The following is a 23,153-nucleotide window of genomic DNA, read 5'->3' on the forward strand; positions in this document are numbered from 1 at the left end:
TGTCGGACATGTGACAGGTTGAAGACGACACATCCTCACGTTTAACATACTTCTATAGCCTAAGAATTTGGGTACTTAGAAACGAAAACTACCATCAGACATGCAATACACATCTTTTCTGCTTAAATTATTAACCCACATACAGAAAATATTTTACTTGAATATGATCATATTCCATGTCAACTTTTTGATTGAACAATAGTATTTACTGCATTCAAAATAAATGCAAAGACTAATTTTCACAGTATGACATTATTTTTATTCACTTATCCCTTCACAAACAGTAGTCCATGCACTGCAGTGGTGGAGACGGGTCCCGTTCCTCCCGTTATATCACATATGGTGGTCTTGATCATAAAAGATCATCCTTAGACCATCATATTTGACCTCATATCTGTCACAGCGACAGCACTTTGGAAATTAAAAACAGCCGTTTGTGATCAGAGCTCTTCGTAAAAAAATTCATTCATATCCAACGGCTGTTACGGGTCGATTATGTCTAATAGAGAAGATGCAAAAACAATGACGGTGACCCGTAAAATATACCCGTAAAAGAGTTTTTCCGGATGCAACGATCTGGTGGAAATTTTAAGAACCCCTAATTTCCAATAATCTGTAGGAATAGGAAACGGAGTGTTTCAACCCCACAAACAGCACTTTTTGGGAAGTTTCAGCGTAATTTGAGGGAACCGCCCGTAGACAGCGGTTCTTTTCTGGGCTACCAAAAGATCCTGGAAGTGGTTGGGCGGAGTGTTTGTTTGTAAACAATGACTTCAATATAACTTTACACAGATAATGTAAGTACGTGATTTTATCACACTAAAATCAAGTTAACATGCATATTACGTCTTGTGGCTATACTTTTTAAAAAGTGAGTATTTCAACAAAGGATGGGCACACTCGAGTACTCTGGTACTCTGACGTGGCAGCAATGATCGATCGTGAAAACGATGATCGATGGTGATCATGCATGATGTGACTTCTCACTTAATTTGAAATTCAGTGACAATTACCTGACAACAACAAACGTGTCAAATAGGGAGCTTATTTTTAATTTTGAGATTGATTATGTTGTGATTTTGAGGGGTGCATTGACCAAAATGGCCATCCCTAATTTTAACTACGGGTTGACCGATATGGGTTTTTCAATGGCCGATGCCGATACCGATATCTAGGGAGCAGAATGGCTGATGTTTGTCAGACTACACTGGTTGCTCTGTCTGTTTTGATTCACTTAAAAGAATCGGTTCATAAGATTCATTTGTTTGTCAGACTACACTGGTTGCCCTGTCTGTTTTGATTCACTTAATAGAATTGGTTCATAAGAGTCGTTTGTTTGTCGGATTACACTGGTTGCCCTGTCTGTTTTGATTCACTTAATAGAATTGGTTCATAAGAGTCGTTTGTTTGTCGGATTACACTGGTTGCTCTGTCTGTTTTGATTCACTTAATAGAATCGGTTCATAAGAGTCATTTGTTTGTCGGACTACACTGGTTGCTCTGTCTGTTTTGATTCACTTAATAGAATCGGTTCATAAGAGTTATTTGTTTGTCAGACTACACTGGTTGCTCTGTCTGTTTTGATTCACTTAAAAGAAGCATTTCATAAGAATCATTTGTGCGTGGATGTTGTTGTGTTTTGCCCGTGAGCACAAACTTATTTCAAAGACTTGTTTCCTTCCATTATTTTGTGGCATATAGTCTTTTTATTAACATTCAATTCAGACTGCAAACGGACATTAACAACTGGGAAAATATGTTTTCTTTTGCCGTGGGGCTGTAGATGGGGGAGCACCACTGCTGGAAAACGGTGCATGGAACTGCCGTTTTACATGAAGCCGAAAAGTAAATGCAGCTTCTTCTGTTAAGCGATGTTTTTAAACCTGTGCTGGTGCGTAACATGATCCGCCTGCAGCACTGGCGCAGGCACACTTTGGTCAGACTGGAAGAAATATGATTAAAGTGTTTGCATGCCAGTATAAAGCGATTAAAATAGGAGTACTCCACATATCTTACTGCGATTATAATTACTCTTATTATAAGCATAATCGCAATATCATAATCGCAATATTCTGTTTACAAAGTATTGCCTTGATCGCATTATGAGGGTGCATGCAAACACAGCCTACGTCTCCGTTGGGACAAGTGTCTTATTTTTAACAGTTTCCCCTAGAGACAGATCATCTCCAATACCTTTATCTGTGAGAAAATCATATGATGCACAGTCATAAATCTTTTAATTTACTACGAACACAATAGGGTTTAAACAGAAGGAACCATATGATTACAGTTGCATTACTGTCACAGTGAAGAGACCTGCTCAAACTCTCTGGTGCCCTGGCAAAGACATTTGCACTTAATTGAAAACCTGCTTCACTAAAATTCTAGGAGCTGCCTGCTTTCCCAAGACAAGCCGGGGGGATTCCAAAAATAAACAGCCACTCTTTCTTTTAATTAAAGGTGAATCAGTTGGCCTGTGGCAAAACGCTCCAAACAAATCAAACATTCTTAAACAAACAGCTCAATGTAAGATGGCAGCGGGTTACAGTCCAGTATAGGATTGTTGGGGTCCCCTAAGAAGAATATTGATGAGTTGCCCATATAGTCTGCCACTAACCGTTATACTTCACAGGTTACCTCACATCTCAGCCCATCTAATCTGGTTGGACTTGAACAATGAGTCGGGGCTAAACAGAATGCACCCGTAAATGAGAATTGATGTAGTGCCTATTGCCTCCACCTGAGTGATGAATAGCTGTGAGTAAACCATTGGATGGGTTCAGAAGCGTAGACGCCTGGTGAGGGATTGACGGCGGAATACTGTGTCGGCTCATTCCCGTTTTCCTGTTAGATTTTAAATAGCAGCCCGAGACCAAGCGCCACAACAATCCAGGATTCAATTACACACTGATGAATTCCAGAGACATTAATAAAGGGACTTGCACAAAAATAAGCCTCATTTTGTGCACTTGAAATGACAGTGCTGAAAATCAGATTGATTACTAAGGTATTTCTATTTTTAAGAAATTCGTGAAAGGTGCCATTCGCAAGTTTCAAGCGTCATGGAGTGTGTTTTTATTTTATTTATTTTTTTTGCTTCATCTGCTGAACTGGCATGTAATAAACTCCTTATGTGTCCTACAGTATCTACCCAAAGCATGATATCACAGCACTTGTTTACCACCAAATACTGTACATGCATGCATACATTTGTATCCCCAAGAGATTAAAAAAGCCTAATGTGTGCAATGAAACCCATTCATATTTTTCAAACATGCTCCCTTGAACTGTATAGGATTGCAATGAGTTTAGCTAACATTTTATGCTGTATATTAAAATATCCAAATCTAGATGTTCTGTATTTAAAGTTAATTAATATATATGCTACTTCCATGCAAACACCTGTAAATGTCACTCGTTTACATTTTAAATAATAATAATAATAATAATAATAATAATAATAATAATATAAAAGTAGATAACATAGTATTACCATCAGCAAGAAATCTGCATGGCAATGTTTTGAACCTGTGCTATGGTAATACCATGGTATACTTTGAAAGACCTTGGAAGGAAAGAAATAAGCATTAAACGGCATATGTTAAAGTATTACCATCAGATAGAGAGTTATATATAAAACAAATATAAAACAATCACGACGCACCTCTCAGCAAGCAACGCGACGCATTTACCTCCGTGAATCGCACATTTATTTTTGTATTCATGACCGTTCGCGTGAGTTGTGCGTATCGCAGGTGTGAATGTGATAAACGCACCTGTGTTGCCTGGCGCGCGCTCATCCATAGCTCCGGTGTTCCGCCCGCGAGTGTCTCGCGCTCACACGAACGGTTCGGTTCTGTTCTTTCACTGTCGTGTCTCCTCTCGAACTGTCGATCTCCCGTGAAGCAGAGCCGGACCCGCTCTCAACACTCATACATCCGCGAGGAAAAGTACGGAGCAGATGGGCGCGAGACTGATCACTGCGCGAGAGAGAGAGACGCGCATTCCTCTGAGCGCGCGCACGCAACACTGTGTGTGTGTGTGTGTGTGTGTGTGTGTGTGTGTGTGTGTGTGTGTGTGTGTGTGTGTGTGTGTGAGTGACTGCAGGAGCAGCTGTGATAATATCAATTTATAAACAATTAAATCTTTCTGGTGAATCACTAGGGTTTATATTCTAGTTCAAACACACACATACATTTACTTATTTAAATAAGGACATCACATACTTCTGTTATTTTATATAAGGTAATTGTAATTACAACAGATTAACCCAAACTTACATCTAAAATATTCATATTTGAATTAATGAATCATTTTTGCCTTTAGAGGTTCAGCCGCCTCAAATGTGCTTCAAATTAATATAAGACATAGTAAAAGAATATATTTGTTCAAAAAAAATGTGAAAGATATGCGAGCAAATGCATAGGTTAGTGTATGTGCTTTTCAGATTTTTTCTCTCTTTTTTCATAATTTTTGCTATTATTATTATTATTATTATTATTATTATTATTATTATTATTATTATTATTATTTAATGATTGGCATTTAAAATTCTTTTTTTATTTTGTTTCATGTATCATGAGTAACCTAATATAACATTCACCATATATGACAATAATGTGGGGAAATTATTTTTGGTGATTCTGACTACAGGAGTTTTATTCTAATTTGTGCCATTATAAATATTGTTATTTTTGTATTGTGTATCATTGTGTGGACCCGAGGAAGACTATAAACCATGTTGTGGAATCTAATTGGGATCCGAATAAAGGATAAAGAATAAAAAATAAATAGAAACCTGCCATAAAGAGGTTTATATAGATTTATGCCTAGTTAACATATTTAACTGCATAACTAAATGTTGACTTCCTATTGACTTATATTGTTCTTAAAGGAATATTCCGGGTTCAATAAAAGTTCAGCTCAATTGACAGCATTTGTGGAATAATGTTGATTACCACTAAAATGTATTTCGACTCGTCCCTCCTTTTCTTTAGAAAAGCAAAAATGTGTGTTCCAGTGAGACACTTACAATGGAAGTCAATGGGGTCAAACATTAAAATACTCACTGATTCAAAAGTATAGACACAAGACATAAACAATATGTGTGTTAACATGATTTTACTGTTATAAAATCACGTATTAACCTTTTCTGTGTAAAGTTAGAGCCAATTTTACAACTTTGTTGCCATGACGATGTAATGTCAACAAACCCTAAAACCCTAAAATGACTGTAAGACTGTCGTTGTAAAAAAAAGTCGTAAAAACAACTTTACAGCTCAAATAATACATGAGTTTTAACAGAAGAATTAATGTAAGTGTTTTTTTTATTTTTTATTTTTTTATCCCAATTTGGCATGCCCAATTCCCACTACTTAGTAGGTCCTCGTGGTGGCACGGTTACTCACCTCAATCTGGGTGGCGGAGGACAAGTCTCAGTTGCCTCCGCTTCTGAGACCATCAATCTGCGCATCTTATGATGTGACTTGTTGTGCATGACACCGCGGAGACTCACAGCATGTGGAGGCTCATGCTACTCTCCACGATCCACTCACAACTTACCACACGCCCCATTGAGAGCGAGAACCCCTAATCACGACCACGAGGAGGTTACCCCATGTGACTCTACCCAATTTGGTTGCTTAGGAGACCTGGCTGGAGTCACTCAGCACACCCTGGTTTCGAACTCGCGATTCCAGGGGTGATAGTCAGCGCCAATACTCACTGAGCTACTCAGGCCCTAATGTAAGTGCTTTTTTTTTTTCTCCCAATTTGGAATGCCCAATTCCCAGTACTTAGTAGGTCCTCGTGGTGGTGCGGTTACTCACCTCAATCCGGGTGGTGGAGGACAAGTCTCAGTTGCCTCCGCTTCTGAGACATCAATCCACGCATCTTATGATGTGACTTGTTGTGCATGACACCGCGGAGACTCACAGCATGTGGAGGCTCATGCTACTCTCCGCGATCCACGCACAACTTACCACACGCCCCATTGAGAGCGAGAACCACTAATCGCGACCACGAGGAGGTTACCCCATGTGACTCTACCCAATTTGGTTGCTTAGGAGACCTGGCTGGAGTCACTCAGCACACCCTGGTTTCGAACTCGCGACTCCAGGGGTGATAGTCAGCGTCAATACTCGCTGAGATACTCAGGCCCTAATGTAAGTGCTTTTATAAAATTATAAGTGTCACATTTCTGCCTTTAAACCCTCCAAAAATTGACCCCATTGACTTCCATTGTAAGTGTCTCACTGTAACCTCGATTTGTGCTTTGGGAGGGAAGAGTCGAAATACATTTTTGTGGTAATCAACATTATGCCACAAATGCTGTCGATTGAGCTGAACTTGTATTGAACCCGGAATATTCCTTTAAGACAATTAAAATGATGAAACTTAGGCTTACGCCATCCAGTTCTTCAGGTAAACAATAACATCTTTATGGTTAATTAAAGGTTGATACTCTGATTAATATTTTATGTAAGATTCTACTGAATTCCATTTACTTTCATCCAAATGACACACACACACAAAAATAATAATAATACGTTTAAAGGCGCTTACTTGCTGTGATCAACCACACCCCTCTCTCTAAAGCCTCGCCCTCCAAAGATGTCGGCCAATCTGATGTCAGCAAATCCCAACACGCAAAATTATTTAAAGGCAGAGAAAGTTTCTGATTGGCTAAAATGCACAGGCCGCTCCCCTGACTTTTATTTATTTATTTCTCTTTGCTGTTTGCAAAGTCTCAGAAACAGGTGTGATTTCTAAGGACACCTAATTCACTGATATCTGTCATCTGTGCTAATTCCCCCCAAAATTGCTTACTGCACCTTTAAATGGCCTAATTTCTTGTGTCTCAATGTACATTACTGTTCAAATGTTTTTGAACACTAAGATATTTTTTGTGGTTGAAAGAAATTGATGCTTCTGTTCACCAAGGATGCATTACACTGATTAAAAATACTGCCAAAAACATTGGTAATATTGCACTTACAGGTCCCAAACTGGCCTCTTCAATGACCACGTGCTGCAAATTGAGGATTCTTGAATGAACAAAAAGTTTCAAGAATGCAGCATTTATTTAAATAGAAAGTCATTTGTAATATTATAAATGTATTTACTATCATTCTTGATCAATTTATTGCATCCTTGGTGAACAAAAGCATAAATTATTCTTTCTCTTTTAATTTGCATAAAGCTAATTAACAGTAGTCTCTCTTAAAAGTAAATTTCCCATTTAGAAAAAAAAAAAAAGAGGTGTTTTGCATGATGATATAGGATCAACTTTTTTGGTCCAGCATAGAGATTTGTATTTTTTTGTTCTTAAGTAAACCATCTATATTCAGGTGCTTTAAAGAACCCAAAAATAGTTCTTCACAGTAATACCACAAGGAACCATTTTATCATGTTATGTGAAAATCCTTTGAAATACTTGTAAAGAATCAAAATAAGGTTCTTCATAGTGACGTCACAGGAGAATCTTTTCCAGTTTTTACACAGTGGTTCTCAATCAGGGGGACGAGGCCCAAAATTCCAAGGAGGTCCCAAGATGATATTATAATAATTTAACTTTATTAAAATGCTTAAAACTGCCAGAATCATGATGTACAGCATGTAAACTGACATTGTGGTTCTTATTTTAATTCAGTTCCTTGTTGTTTTTATTAAGTAACATACAGTTCTTGAAAATTAATCCCAATTAAAGGTGCTGTAAGCGATTTTTTCATGGAAATGTATGAAAAAAAATTCTACTCTCTGAAAGATATCACTGAAATAAGTGTCATGAGATATCTCTGTGACAGCTCTAGACTCTGTAAACAGCAAACAAACGCTTTCTGCCTGTCAGTCATTTTGTGCATTCTCATAGTATCGTAGTTGCAGCGAATTGTTGAGGCTTAATGCCATTTTTATGCCATGTTGCTCATAACAGTTGTCAGTTGAGGGCGCTATTTAGCTGCTGTTGATTTTGACAAATGTTTCTGTTCATGTTGGTCTCAATAAAGCACATTTGGCATCTTTGGAGTACGGGGTTTTGGAAACAGGGGGCGTGGCTAATACAGTGGCTCAGTTTGTGGAAATTATAGAATGGCTAAAATCCACATCTGTCTGCATCCTGAAAGATTACAAGAAACACCAACTTCACCACATGCCTACTACACGTAACGCCCTCCTTGGATCATCAAGCGATTCTGTTGGCTCCAAGAACAGTTAAAATCCTATGCAGTCGCTGTATAATATCCTGATTATCTTTTAAATGATATGTCACATATCACACGGAAGATATAAATGTTAAACTGAACCAGAGATTATTTAGCAGAGTCAGGCCACTTCTATTTAAATGAATGGGAGAAACTGGAATGCCCAACCCTCAACGGATGTAGAAAGGAAGTCCCGCCTTACAGGTAGAAGAGCAAATCACCTTTTTGATACAGACATCGCTTGTCAGTCAGCTCACTAACGCGCATGTGCATGAGCTATACAAGCCGGGCAAATACTATACTTCCAAAATATAGCTTCCAGATAGCTATACTTCCACGGCTCCGAGCCTTCCACGGCTCCGAGCCTTCCCCTCCAGGGACTCCTCCCACCCTCCCAGAGACTCCTCCTCCAGGGACTCCTCCTGTTCTCTTCAGGATTCAAATCCCTGCTCTCCCTGTGGCTCCGCCCGCTCCACCTCCAGATCCTCCTCCTGGAACTCAATTCCCTGCTCCTCCTGACCCAGTCCCTGCCCTGAGGCCTAGGAGGCGGCCACCTGACCCAGTCCCTGCCCTGTGGCTTCCTCCCAGGCCTCCTGTCTCAGCCATGTGGCCACCTCCTAGGCCTCCTGTCTTGGCCCTGTGGCTGCCTCCCAGGTCTCCTGTCTCGGCCCTGTGGCCACCTCCTAGGCCTCCTGTCTCGGCCCTGTGGCTGCCTCCCAGGCCTCCTGTCTCGGCCCTGTGGCCACCTCCTAGGCCTCCTGTCTTGGCCCTGTGGCTGCCTCCCAGGTCTCCTGTCTCGGCCCTGTGGCCACCTCCTAGGCCTCCTGTCTTGGCCCTGTGGCTGCCTCCCAGGCCTCCTGTCTCGGCCCTGTGGCCACTTCCTAGGCCTCCTGTCTCGGCCCTGTGGCTGCCTCCCAGGGCTCCTGTCTCGGCCCTGTGGCCGCCTCCCAGGCCTCCTGTCCCGGCCCTGTGGTCGCCTCCCAGGCCTCCTGATCGTCTGTCAACTCCTCCTTGGCCTCAGAATCATCCTCTGGATCCTTCCTGGTCTGCTTTGCCCTGCCTCCCTTCCCATCCATCTTTGGGCATCAGGAGCAGGGGGTACTATCACAAACTCACTTGTGTTTATCCCATCACCTTCCCTTTATGTTTTGGCTGTTAGACTACACTTCCCATGATGCTCCTTTGTTGATCACACTCATCTGTTCCCCATCTTTGTTCCCAGGTGTTCCATGTTTAGTCATTACCCTTGTGTGTATATATAGCCCTCATGTTCCCCTTAGTCTTTGTCAGATCTTGTTAGTTTGCTTGTTAGTGTATGATGTTATTTTAGCCAGCAATCTGCTGTTACGTTTAATTTCCCTTTTGCTCCAGTGTTTTAGTTTCATCTTATTTCCCTCTTCATCTTTTGAGTTCCTTTTAATAAATAGTTCTGGAGTTGGATCCACACTCTCTCGTCTCGTCCTTCCCAGTTACGTAACAATGATCATATTTTATTGCTGATTTGAAATGTTCTTTGATCCTAATCTATTAGTGAAATATCTATTATCTCCTAGTGATAAGGCGGTATGATTGAATTCAAAAGAACTTTTAATTTGCGGTATATTTAATGGTTTTACAAACTTTGGTTATGGTTAGGTTTATTAGAGTTATGGATAGGTGTAGGGGTAAGCTTGCTGCATACAGTGTATGAATGTGGCATCTAACTGTTCCAAGACTTCAGGATTTCGCTGGTTATTTGGAGAGGCGTAACTTGTAGTGGCCGTGCTGTGTAGTAGTCTTGCAGGACGCAGACAGTCCCCTCTTCTAAAATCGCTTACATCACCTTTAATTACTTTCAGTTTTTAATACTCCTAGTTTCTGTTAGTAAAAAGTTTGCTTTTGTCATTACAGCAGAAGTATAATTTGAAAACGCATTGATTTCGCTACGATTATTCCTCATCCACACTAAAACACTGTTTTCCTCCAAGTGTTTGCGAAAGCGCTCTTAATTATTGCATACTTTGGACGTTAGAAAACTGAGTTTTGTATTAGTGTGGATGTGGCCTTGGTCTACACGGGGGGGCCATGGAGTCAAAAAAAATTTGAGAACCACTGCTATATTAGATCTCTAAAGTAGCATTTATTCCCAAGTGAACTTTATAGAAAAAGGTGGGATTAAAGTACTAAGCATCAAGTTAATCGCATCGAGAGTAAGCCCAGTGAGTGTAGACACATTAACTCATCAACAGGTGATACATTACTGGATGGTACATTAATCTACAGCCTGTGCTCTTGTCCTACTTATACAGATTGATAATTCACTAGTCATTTAAACTATTGATTTAAGATATAAACACTGAGCGTACATAAAAGCACACACACAGACTTGTTGTCATCCTATATATCAGATTATCATAAATTATTCTGTGAGTACTGACAGCAAATTGAATCTGTAAATCCATTTCATGGATGGTTTGTAACATTTGTAAGGCAGTTGTGAGATACATACACCCTCATTGACTGTAAAAATAGATTCAGTATTTCATTTAACATCTGAGGAACATAAAATGTACACATCACACTTTACGTGTATTTCAAAATTAATCAAGAAGTTTGATCAATATCTTTCCTGTCCAATATAGCCACTATCACAAAACTTTTATATCCTTCCCTCAGCAATTTACATAAATCATCACCAACAAGTGCACAGTGATGTCAAAAGAAGCTGTATCTATCTGTCTATCTATCTGTCTGTCTATCTATCTATCTATCTATCTGTCTGTCTGTCTGTCTGTCTGTCTGTCTGTCTGTCTGTCTGTCTGTCTATCTATCTATCTATCTTTGTTTCTGTCTATCTATCTATCTATCTGTCTGTCTGTCTATCTATCTATCTATCTATCTATCTATCTATCTATCTATCTATCTATCTGTCTGTCTGTCTGTCTGTCTGTCTGTCTGTCTATCTATCTATCTGTCTGTCTGTCTGTCTGTCTGTCTATCTATCTATCATCTGTCGGTCAATCTTTTTGTCTATCATCTATCTATCTATTGTCTGTCTGTCTGTCTATCTGTCTGTCTGTCTGTATGTCTGTCTGTCATCTATCTGTCTGTCTGTCTGTCTGTCTCTGTCTATCTATCTATCTATCTATCTATCTATCTGTCTGTCTGTCTGTCTGTCTATCTATCTATCATCTGTTGGTCGATCTTTTTGTCTATCATCTATCTATCTATTGTCTGTCTGTCTGTCTATCTATCTGTCTGTCTGTCTGTATGTCTGTCTGTCTGTCTGTCTGTCTATCTATCTATCTATCTATCTATCTATCTTTCTAACTATCATCTGTTGGTCGATCTTTTTGTCTATCATCTATCTATCTATTGTCTGTCTGTCTGTCTATCTATCTATCTATCTGTCTGTCTGTCTATCTGTCTATCTATCTATCTATCTGTCGGTCGATCTATCTTTTTGTCTGTCTGTCTGTCAATCTATCTATCATCTGTCTGTCTGTCTGTCTATCTATCTATCTATCTATCTATCTATCTATCTATCTGTCTGTCTGTCTGTCTGTCTGTCTGTCTGCCTGTCTGTCTGTCTATCTATCTATCTATCTATCTATCTGTCTGTCTGTCTGTCTGTCTGTCTATCTATCTATCTATCTATCTGTCTGTCTGTCTGTCTGTCTATCTATCTATCATCTGTCGGTCAATCTTTTTGTCTATCATCTATCTATCTATTGTCTGTCTGTCTGTCTATCTATCTGTCTGTCTGTCTGTATGTCTGTCTGTCATCTATCTGTCTGTCTGTCTGTCTGTCTCTGTCTATCTATCTATCTATCTATCTATCTGTCTGTCTGTCTGTCTATCTATCTATCTATCATCTGTTGGTCGATCTTTTTGTCTATCATCTATCTGTCTGTCTGTCTGTCTGTCTGTCTATCTATCTATCATCTGTTGGTCGATCTTTTTGTCTATCATCTATCTATCTATTTCTGTCTGTCTGTCTATCTATCTGTCTGTCTGTCTGTCTGTCTGTCTGTCTGTCTGTCTATCTATCTATCTATCTATCGTATGTCTGTCTGTCTAACTATCTATCTGTCTGGTCGATCTTTTTGTCTATCATCTATCTATCTATTGTCTGTCTGTCTGTCTATCTATCTATCTATCTATCTATCTATCTGTCGGTCGATCTATCTTTTTGTCTGTCTGTCTGTCAATCTATCTATCATCTGTCTGTCTGTCTATCTATCTGTCTACCTGTCTGTCTGTCTATATATCTATTTATCGATCTATCTATCTGTCTACCTGTCTGTCTGTCTGTCTATCTATCTATCTATCTATCTTTGTTTCTGTCTGTCTATCTATCTATCTATCTATCTGTCTGTCTGTCTGTCTGTCTATCTATCTATCTATCTATCTGTCTGTCTGTCTGTCTGTCTATCTATCTATCTTGCTTTGTTTCTATCTGTCTGTCTATCTATCTTGCTTTGTTTCTGTCTGTCTGTCTATCCATCTTTTTTGTCTGTCTGTCTTTTACTTTCTTTCTGTCTGTCTATCTATCTTGCTTTGCTTCTGTCTGTCTGTCTATCTATCTATCTTTTATCTGTCTGTCTGTCTGTCTTTCTTTTTCTTTCTTTCTTTCTGTCTGTCTGTCTGTCTGTCTGTCTGTCTGTCTAACTATCTATCGATCTATCGTATGTCTGTCTGTCTGTCTATCTATCTGTCTGTCTATATATCTATTTATCGATCTGTCTGTCTGTCTGTCTGTCTGTCTGTCTATCTATCTATCGTATGTCTGTCTGTCTGTCTATCTATCTGTCTGTCTATATATCTATTTATCGATCTATCTGTTTGTCTGTCTGTCTGTCTATCTATCTATCTATCTATCTATCTGTCTATCTTTGTTTCTGTCTGTCTGTCTGTCTGTCTGTCTATCTATCTATCTATCTATCTGTCTATCTATCTATCTATCGAATGTCTGTCTGTCTGTCTGTCTGTCTATCTATCGTATCGTCTGTCTGTCTGTCTGTCTATCTATCCTTTTGTCTATCTATCTATCTATCTATCTATCTATCTATCTATCTATCTGTCTGTCTGTCTGTCTGTGTATGCACTTTCTTATCCTCTAATGAAGGGTGAAATAGCCAAAATGTCAGGTACCTTTTTTAAGATCATTTCATTCACAAAACCAAATATTTAACTTATTTTCAGGACTGGACTACCATTAATTTCTTATGAATTTTATGGACTTCCCACAGACTACAGTGGGTGTTTTTTATTCAACAATGGGGATCTCCTTAAAGGATTAAGGGCAATTAAAAGATTAACAATCTTGCAAAGAGGATATTTTACCAACTCTAAGGACAGTTTATTGCCTGAAAAGGTTAATTAAAAAATTTTGATTTGGTGAATACTCCCATTCCTTCACTTTTGTGTGCACATGAACATATTTGAGTGAGGTTTTGTACTTGTGATTGTTTCCAAGCCCTTCTGTTTGGGCCTTAAGGATTTGACACTTCACTCTATACGGTTTTAGGAGCAACTCCTAAAACCTTTTCAGTGCAAGGATCTTAACTCTTTGCTTGGGGTAATATAAACTAATGATTGCACATAGAACAATCCAGGGTTTCCTCGGGATCATCCCCCTTTTCTTTTCTTTTCTTTTCTTTTTTTTTTTTTTTTTTTTTTTGTATTTCTCCTCTTTGACTTCCCAAAAATAACATGGCCTCCATTCCAATAAGGAATAGATTTCAAGACCTGGCTGATCTTCAGGACCAAAGTGAGTATCACCAGGTGGCAAGAAGAATGACCCCTTCATTTGATCTACCTTTGGCAAAGAAATACTTAAAAAATTTGGAAGACGTTAATCATTCTAAAACTGTGAACCGCGCCAACTTTTAAAATTATTTTCCAGCAGGCATGGTGAAGCAAGTTAACAAATTAACTGCTTTTATTAAATCCTCATCTCCATGTTCAGAGACCTTACAGAAGGTAAAGATGAACACCATGCAATGGTTGGAAAATAACATGAATATTCTGAGAGAGCATTATGATCAGACTATTGCCCATCTTATTACTTTGGTGACTTCTTTTGACAAAATAGCATTTGATAAGGCAGTGGAGTGGGGAGAATCTAGATGTTGTACAAAAGGTCATCTGGCACTTCTGAGAATTTTGTCGTGTTCTGAAATGTGAAATGAACATCCTGATAAGCCCACTTATGCTGGAATTTTGGCAAAAGGCCCTTTGGGAAGCATATCCCCACATAAAGTAAATAATTTGGATTCAAGTTGGGTTGAAGTTCATAGAACATCATCCACAAAACAGGGACAGCAAGAGGAACAAAACAGACTGTAGAACCTATGGTGGTAGACAAACAGAAATCTAAGGTTGTATCTAGTTCAATGGGACTTCTCAAGTCAACTCTAGGAATTAATGCATTTAAACCAGGTTTTAAAAGTAATGTGGTGGTATTGCAACCAGATGTAATTTCTCTTCTCCCACCCCTACAGAACAGGACCCGGAAGATTTGAAAGATTCAGAAATGTGTCAAGAAACTCCTGATATAAAGAGGGTCCCCGAGGTGGTTGGCCTACTGGGGGATCAAGGGGGAGACAATATGATGTCTGGGGACTTAAAGGACAATTGTCCTAAGCCCAAACCCTATCCTGAATCTCCCCCAAAGCCCCTAAGTGATCCATCTCCCCTCCAATGGGACTGTTAAACTGAGACAATTATCTGTAACCCATTATGCAAATTTAAATAGGAAAATAAATGATTGGAATCTGGAGATTAACAAACCAATTGTGTTTATTGGGGATTCCAACTCATCTCGGATCCCTTATTTTTCCGACCCTTTAGTTCAGATTGATAGCTTTCCGGGAGCCACATTTTATCATATGACTGGGGTTCTGAAAAAAATGACACCTCAAGATAATGTACAGAGGGTGGTTCTCTCCTTGGGCTTAAATAATTGTCTGAGGGAACAAGAACCGGTAACATCGATCAAGTGATTGCAGCAATTGTTGAATGTAGCTTCTGGTATTTTCCCCAATGCACAGCTGTTTGTGGCCATTATCAATGTCTCTGATAAGTTACCAGGGCGACAAAAAAATCTCATCTGCAGGCTTAATGAATACATAATGAATAAATGTTAATGAATAAATAGATATTAATCAACGGCTCTTTCGTACTGTTCCAGGTGATCCTGTACATTGGTCAAAGGACACAGCAATGCAAATTTTGGAGCATTGGCTGTTTCAGTTAAATGCGGTGGGGGGGTGTATTTACTACCCCACAAGTTGGTAGTATTTTAAATGTTTTTTTTTAGGTGTTTTGTTCTTTCTGGAGACTAAGAACAACTTTTGGACAGGGGTCTTACATTTGTCCCTATGCCCAAATGGGTCAGTTATGCAGAACTCAGAGGGAACTTGTACCAAACATAGAACTATCTGTCTATCTATCTATCTATCTATCTGTCTGTCTGTATTTTTGTCTGTCTGTCTGTCTATCTATCCTTTTGTTTGTCTATCTATCTCAATCTTTTTGTCGTCAGTCTGTATATCTATCTATCTATCTATCTATCTATCTATCTATCTATGTTTTTGTTTGCCTGTCTGTCTGTCTGTCTGTCTGTCTGTCTGTCTGTCTATCTATCTATCTATCTATCTATCTATCTATCTATCTGTCTTTTTGTCTGCCTGTCTGTCTGCTTTTCTTTCTTTCTTTCTTTCTTTCTTTCTTTCTTTCTTTCTATCTGTCTGTCTAACTCTATCTTTTGTCTATCTATCTATCTATCTATCTATCTATCTATCTATCTATCTATCTATCTATCTGTCTGTCTTTTTGTCTATCTATCTATCTATCTATCTATCTATCTATCTATCTATCTATCTATCTATCTATCTGTCCTTCCTTCCATCCATCCATCCATCCATCATCCATCCATCTCTCTGTCTGTCTGTCTATCTATCTATCTATTGTCCATCCGTCCGTCCGTCCGTCCATCTGTCTCTCATCCATCCATCCATCCATCCATCTATCTATCTATCTATCTATCTATCTATCTATCTATCTATCTATCTATCTATCTATCTATCTATCTATCTATCTTTCCTTCCTTCCATCCATCCATCCATCTCTCTGTCTGTCTGTCTGTCTGTCTGTCTATCTGTCTATCTATCTATCTATCTATCTATCTATCTATCTATCTATCTATCTATCGTCCATCCGTCCGTCCGTCCGTCCATCTGTCTCTCATCCATCCATCCATCCATCCATCCATCTATCTATCTATCTATCTATCTATCTATCTATCTATCTATCTATCTACCTGTCTGTCTGTCTGTCTGTCTGCCTTTCTTTCTTTCTTTCTTTCTTTCTGTCTGTCTAACTTTCTATCTTTTGTCTGTCTGGCTGTCTGTCTGTCTTTCTTTATTCTTTGTCTGTCTGTCTGTGTGTCTGTGTATCTATCTATCTATCTATCTATCTATCTATCTATCTATCTATCTGTCTATCTATCTATCTATCTGTCTGTCTATCTATCTATCTATCTATCTATCTATCTATCTATCTGTCTGTCTGGCTGTCTGTCTGTCTGTCTTTATTTATTCTTTGTCTGTCTGTCTGTGTATCTATCTATCTGTCTGTCTGTCCGTCCGTCCGTCCATCTCTCTGTCTGTCTATCTATCTATCTATCTATCTATCCGTCCGTCCGCCCGTCCGTCCGTCCATCCGTCTCTCCATCCATCCGTCTGTCCGTCTATCTGTCTATCTGTCTGTCTGTCTATCTGTCTGTCTGTCCGTCCGTCCATCCGTCTGTCCGTCTCTCCATCTGTCCATCCGTCCGTCCGTCTGTCTGTCAATGTATATCTGTCTGTCTGTCTGTCTGTCTCTGTATATCTGTCTGTCTGTCTGTGGCTCTAGTTTATTTGTTTATTCATTCATAAACAGCTGAACCATCTCTGGGTTACTTTACCTACTGTAAATGCCCTCGGGCGAGACGTGTATGATGTTCTTTGCGACAAATGCATTTGTAGAGGTGCTTTTTTAACTATGAATACATTTTTAAAATGGGGTCAAATGCACCCAGGAGTAATCTCATAACATATTCCATCCTTCCTGTCTCGAAGCCCAGCCCAACTGTTTCCTGTATACTGCCCATCCGCAGCCCATCTCCTTGTTTTATCAAGAATATGTGTCATAAAACTCGGCTCGCAGTTAGTGTGCAGTGAACTGCAAAGAGAGGGCAAGCAGAGGCCACATTCATTTTTCAACACACCGCTGCAGTCACGGGGATGTAACATCATAAGAGCTTTGATTGGTTCAGATTGTATGTGGTTTGTAAAGCTGAGGATAATTGGTGTGGGCAGACCAGAGTTTAAGGGGAGAGAATTTAAGTTCAAATTCAATGCCGAGCAGAGTGGAGAATAAGAATGAAATATAATAGAGAGAAAATACAAGTTGTAAAAGTATTTTATAAGACCAAAATGAACAGAAATCGATGCTCTACAGCGAAGCAAAAATGAACTTATTCTTAAAAAACCGTATAAATGACTAGCCATTTTGGTTAGTATTTTTGTTCAAATTAAAATCCTATCATCATTTACTCTCTAAAATGTTGTTCCAAACCTGTATAATTCATTTTAGTGAATCGGTTCTTCAACTCAGTAGAATAAAAGGTGAGTTTTATTAGTTGTATTTAATAAGTTATGTTCAATTTAGTATGCTCTATTTGTGCAGTTTAATATTGCCAGCCTATTTATTTGATGTTACCCTAATTGAGACTGTTATTGTAAACAGTAGTAAACATTGGTACGGTATATGGTAAATGTGCTATTGTTATTTGTTTTATTTTCATTATTTATTTGAATTATTTAAGGCATGCAATAATCAGTTCTGTTCAGCATCACTGACGTTAAAGGAATATTTCGGGTTCAATACAAGTTAAGCTAAATCAAAAGCATAATGTTGATTACCACAAAAAAAAAAATATTTCGAAGGCACTTACAATGGAATTGAATGGGGCCAATCCGTAAACGCTAAAATACTCACTGTTTCAAAAGTATAACCACAAGAGTGATAAAATCACTTTCTAACCGCATCTGTGTAAAGTTATAATCAATTTTAATACTTCATTGCCATTACGATATAATGTCAACAAACCCTAAAATGACTGTAAATATTATAATTTAAACAACTTTACAGTCAAATGATACACACGTTTTAACAGAATAATTAATGCCTTTAAACCCTCCAACAATTTACCCATTGACTTCCATTGTAAGTGTCTCACTGTAACTTCGATATTTGCTTTTTTTAATGAAAAGGAGGGACGGGGCCTGGGTAGCTCAGCGAGTATTGACGCTGACTACCACCCTTGGAGTCGCGAGTTCGAATCCAGGGCGTGCTGAGTGACTCCATCTAGGTCTCCTAAGCCACCAAATTGGCCCGGTTGCTAGGGAGGGTAGAGTCACATGGGGTAACCTCCTCGTGGTCGTGATAAGTAGTTCTCGCTCTCAATGGGACGTGTGGTAAGTTGTGCGTGGATCGTGGAGAGTAGCATGAGCCTCCACATGCTGTGAGTCTCCGCGGTGTCATGCACAACGAGTCACATGATATGATGCGCGGACTGACGGTCTCAGAAGCGGAGGCAATTGAGACTTGTCCTCCACCACCCGGATTGAGTTGAGTAACCGCGCCACCACGAGGAGAAGTAGTGGGAATTGGGCATTCCAAATTGGGGAGAAAACAGGATAATAAATAAATAAGTAAATAAATAAAAATGAAAAGGAGGGACGAGTCTAAATATTTTTCAGTTTTTTGTTAATCAACATTATGCCACAAATGCTGTCGATTGAGCTAAATTTGTATTGAACCCGGAATATTCCTTTAAGTGTACAATATTTGAATATATGCAAACACAAATGCAATTCAAGAGTTGCGGCAGAGATTTTTAATGTTGGTCTCTTCCTTACTTAAAGCTATTCTATGACTTGAGATGACTTGGGCTGTGGTACACAAATAATATGGACTACTTTCATAATAGTTAGATGCTTTTTTTTTTGTCCTTTTTGGAGCTTGACAACAAGTGGTAACTGTATGTTTTTATTTTATGGAAAATAGCAGCTTGGACATTCTTCTTAATACCTAAAGAAGAAATAAAGTAATATTGGTTTGTCAATGACAACATTTTTATTTTTGGGTGAACTAACCTTTTAATATATTAACTTTTATCTGTCATATTTCATCCTGATAAATAAAAATACTCTATATTGATGTGAAACTTTAAAGCCTTCATAAATACTCCATGCAGCAGCAACACACAGAGGCCTGGATGAATTAAGAAAAGCCCAGATAACCAAAATAGCCTTCAGACGCCAGCCCTGGAGCAGATAAGTCTTCCCTCTCGGTGCTTCGCTTGATCCCTCAGGCTGTTGTCAGAGATATCGCTTATGAAATGTAACGGCCGTACAGCTCTTGTGTGAGTGATGCGGGCAGATCGGTGACCATAATCTTGTGTGGTGCAGTGGTCGCAGCAGGAGTACGTGCCCTGCCTTGAGCAGTTGCCTGTCACTCGCACTGCTTTTCTTTTACTGATCAATTTTTCATTGAAGAGACCATCGGCCAGAGTTTGGTGATACTTCCAAGAATGCCTTTGCTCATACTAATGGCTCTTCCCTGTAAATATAGCAGGAAAGAGAAGAAAATCTCAAAGAGAAGTCCACTTGTTTGTGTGAGAGTGTTTTAAAGCTACAGTTCCTTGTTTTTGGACAGTCATGTGTGTGAAATGAAAAACCAAGCCATTAAAAGTGCTACTGAATCTCTAGCGGCACGGCAAAAGTCTGAATTGAATGTGATAGGATAAAAACAGGGTGTACCGTGAAATTATGGCAAAAAAGCAAGCGTTATTTCCACAGCAAGCGTGATTAGTGCAGAATGATTCGTGACAAAATGACTCTTATGAGCAGGTTCTTTAAAAGAATCGTTCTAAATGACTCACCAACACACTCATGGAAGCAGAACGGCTGAAATCGCTAACAGCACCTTTAAGCTCTGAAAGTATTTTTAAAGATTTCCTGTTTCAGTGGCATACCCAACATTAAAGGCTTATAACTTGACAAAAAAACAAAAAACAAACAAACAAACAAAAAAAAAAACAAAACAAAAAAAAAAACAAGGAGGGTCAAGTATTTGATATCATTGTAAAGAAAACTTTTCACATGTTTTAATTATATAGATTATGATACATTCTGAGACTCTCAGCCTAAGCAACTGCCGAAAAATCACAAAATAAATTGAGCCAAAAATTTACTTTTTTCTCATTTGACATTATATATCTCTGGGTGTAAATAAGGTGGCTCCGAAAAACTACTTTTGTTTTGTTCCCAATCATGTCAACTGTATCTGAGAAAAATGTTGTTGTGTTGATATGACAAAGCAATCAAAAGTTATAGCATTACAAAAATCATTTATCCTAGTGTCCAAAAATGTCTCCAAGTGTCCAAAAGCCTCTCCAAACAAAAAAAAAACATAATAATTGTACATAAGAACTAATTACACATGCAAACACAACAATGACTAAAGGTTTTCATAGCATGCAGACATGATTTTAGTAATGAGAGTTCACAGAATGAGTTTCATTCTGTGTCATTTGAGTCATCATTGAGTCTGTGTCATGTATTTGGCGCCATCTCCTGGTGGACATATGTAACATTGTGCTTCGTGTGGATTATCTAATGATCTATGTATCTGATTACCTTGTGTGTGGGCTTGTTTGAAAGATAATTGCCTCCTCTAAATATTGGTATGTGATATTTAGTTAATTTTGTTTATTTTTCATGAAGTTATAAGCGAAAACGTGGCATATAAGCAACACCAACATATTGGTCAAAGACATATACTTAACTATTACTCACTATATTTTAGTCTGTGAGTAAAACATAGGCTGGTTGTATTCTACTCTTTCAGAGCTTTCCAACAACATATGACACATGGATATATGATCAGTTTGATGTTTTTACTGATTGCAATAATATGCACAGTGCTATTTGTTTTTTTATACATTTTCAAAGCGTAACACTTCCGATTTGTCTGCAAATTTCAAAGCACTTGTTCAGTTTTGGTCATAATGTCTACATGCATTATAAAGTAGAGCTTCTAAGCTTTCAAACGATACCTATTTTGTGTTGGTCAAGACTGTAGTTACTAATATTTTGACTTTTGTCTTGCGGGCCCGGTGGAAGGCGCTGAATCAACACGGATTATATCAGCATCTGATTTATTTACTGAACTGCTAGTCTTTGTCAGTCATGTCTCACTCGAAATGAATCAAGAACTGTTTTATTCGTAGAGATTCATGAAAGGTAAACCAGGCATTAAACTTGTTGTTCATATAACAACACATAATAAAATATATACATTTGCTGTAAGTTTTGTAATAAATAAAATAAAAATTACAGTTAAATATTAACCATTAAAATATGTAGGCCTAACCAATAGACCAATCCCATTGTTTACAAACATTGCAGTGCATGTGCAGTAAGTGTTGTTAGATTTGACAGACTAGACAGCTAGCGCTAGCTAGCTCCTCTAAATATCGCTAAAAGATCATATAGAATAAAATTAGCCTTCAGGTTCAAAGCTAGCTAGGTTTGGGTACACTATTGTTAGTAACACAGTTAGTTATAATCAATAACGAAAGTGCGACACAAAGCCATCATACATACAGAAATATTCTTAGCTAAACTATTATTATAATGATATGAGTTAATAACCTACCTTTGATAAAATGTTCGCTGCAAAGCCGTGAGTTGGAAATTATCTCCTCAGTCCAGTCAGCTCTGTTGACAAAATCCGATAAAAGTGAAGCCCTCGCTTTTTGCCATTGCGATTTGGACAGCCAGCGTCGCATCATGTCATTTAGATTAGCTTATCCAGACTATTTAAAGGTAATAGCTAACCCAGATAGCACACGTACGTCTCCAAGATGTCTGTTTTAAATCTTCTCATCTGGAAAGCATCAAATTCTAATTAACATCTGCTAAACATCTTAAAAAGATCAGATTTACATACATTGTGAATCATAAACATCTCAAAGACATTTGCTGAATGTCTTATTGACATGTGAGAGGAAACATCTAGTAGATGTATTGCAGATGAACAAACAACCTAAATAAAAGGCTACATCTTCCAGATGTAAACACACAAATCAAATAGACGTCTGAGGTATGTATGTGTGCTATTTGAGAACTGTTGGGTCAAGTAACTACAGGTTTGGTTTAATGTTCAAGATGGTCTTGACATAGGCAGTGACGCTGCTAAAGTATTGGTCTATATATTATATACTGTGGTTGTATATAATTGTTTACTCACCCTCATGTTGTTTAACCCTTAAACACATACCTTGGGTCTTTAGTGACCCGGGACCTCATTCCACCCCCTGTACCTCATCCATTTTTTGGAGTTGTGCCCACACCTCTTTAGTATTCCTCAATCTCTCTCTTGTAAATAGTGCAACACAAATAATAATAATAATAAAATAAAAATAACAATAATAATAATATATGTTTTAAAAGTCATAAATGTATAGGGTTATTATAGACTCTAGGTATGTTAGAGTGTTGTTGTTTTTGTCTTTTGCACTTCCATAAATTATATTTTATGATTATTTCATAAACAATGGTGAATTATCAGTAGAGGTGGACCGATAGTGGATTTTGCCGATACCGATACCTAAGGTGGTGGAAAGGCTGATAACCAATTAATCGGCTAATTGCTTTTAAAATCGATTTATAGAATGTAAAAAAAGATATATATCTTATTCTTTCTTTACTATGGTGATTTTCTGTGCAACAATGGTGAATTATCAGTAGAGTTGGACCGATAGTGGATTTTGCCGATACTGATAACTAAGGTGGTGGGAAAGGCTGATAACCAATTAATTGGCTAATATTTTTTTAAATCGATTTATAGAATGTA

At 38.3% G+C, this 23,153-nt stretch overlaps 1 protein-coding gene across 1 annotated transcript in view; it reads right to left on the reverse strand.

Moving 5' to 3' along the window:
- LOC127411975 (heparan sulfate glucosamine 3-O-sulfotransferase 1-like) overlaps positions 1-3,966 on the reverse strand; it is a 70,416-nt gene extending 66,450 nt beyond the window's left edge. The window contains exon 1 of the mRNA XM_051647976.1: positions 3,777-3,966. The gene's annotated coding sequence lies outside the window, so the exon portion shown is untranslated. The remainder of the gene's footprint in view (positions 1-3,776) is intronic.
- Positions 3,967-23,153: the final 19,187 nt, after the last annotated feature.

Source organism: Myxocyprinus asiaticus, chromosome 21 (assembly GCF_019703515.2).
Source record: "Myxocyprinus asiaticus isolate MX2 ecotype Aquarium Trade chromosome 21, UBuf_Myxa_2, whole genome shotgun sequence".
Classification (NCBI taxonomy): Eukaryota; Metazoa; Chordata; class Actinopteri; order Cypriniformes; family Catostomidae; genus Myxocyprinus; species Myxocyprinus asiaticus.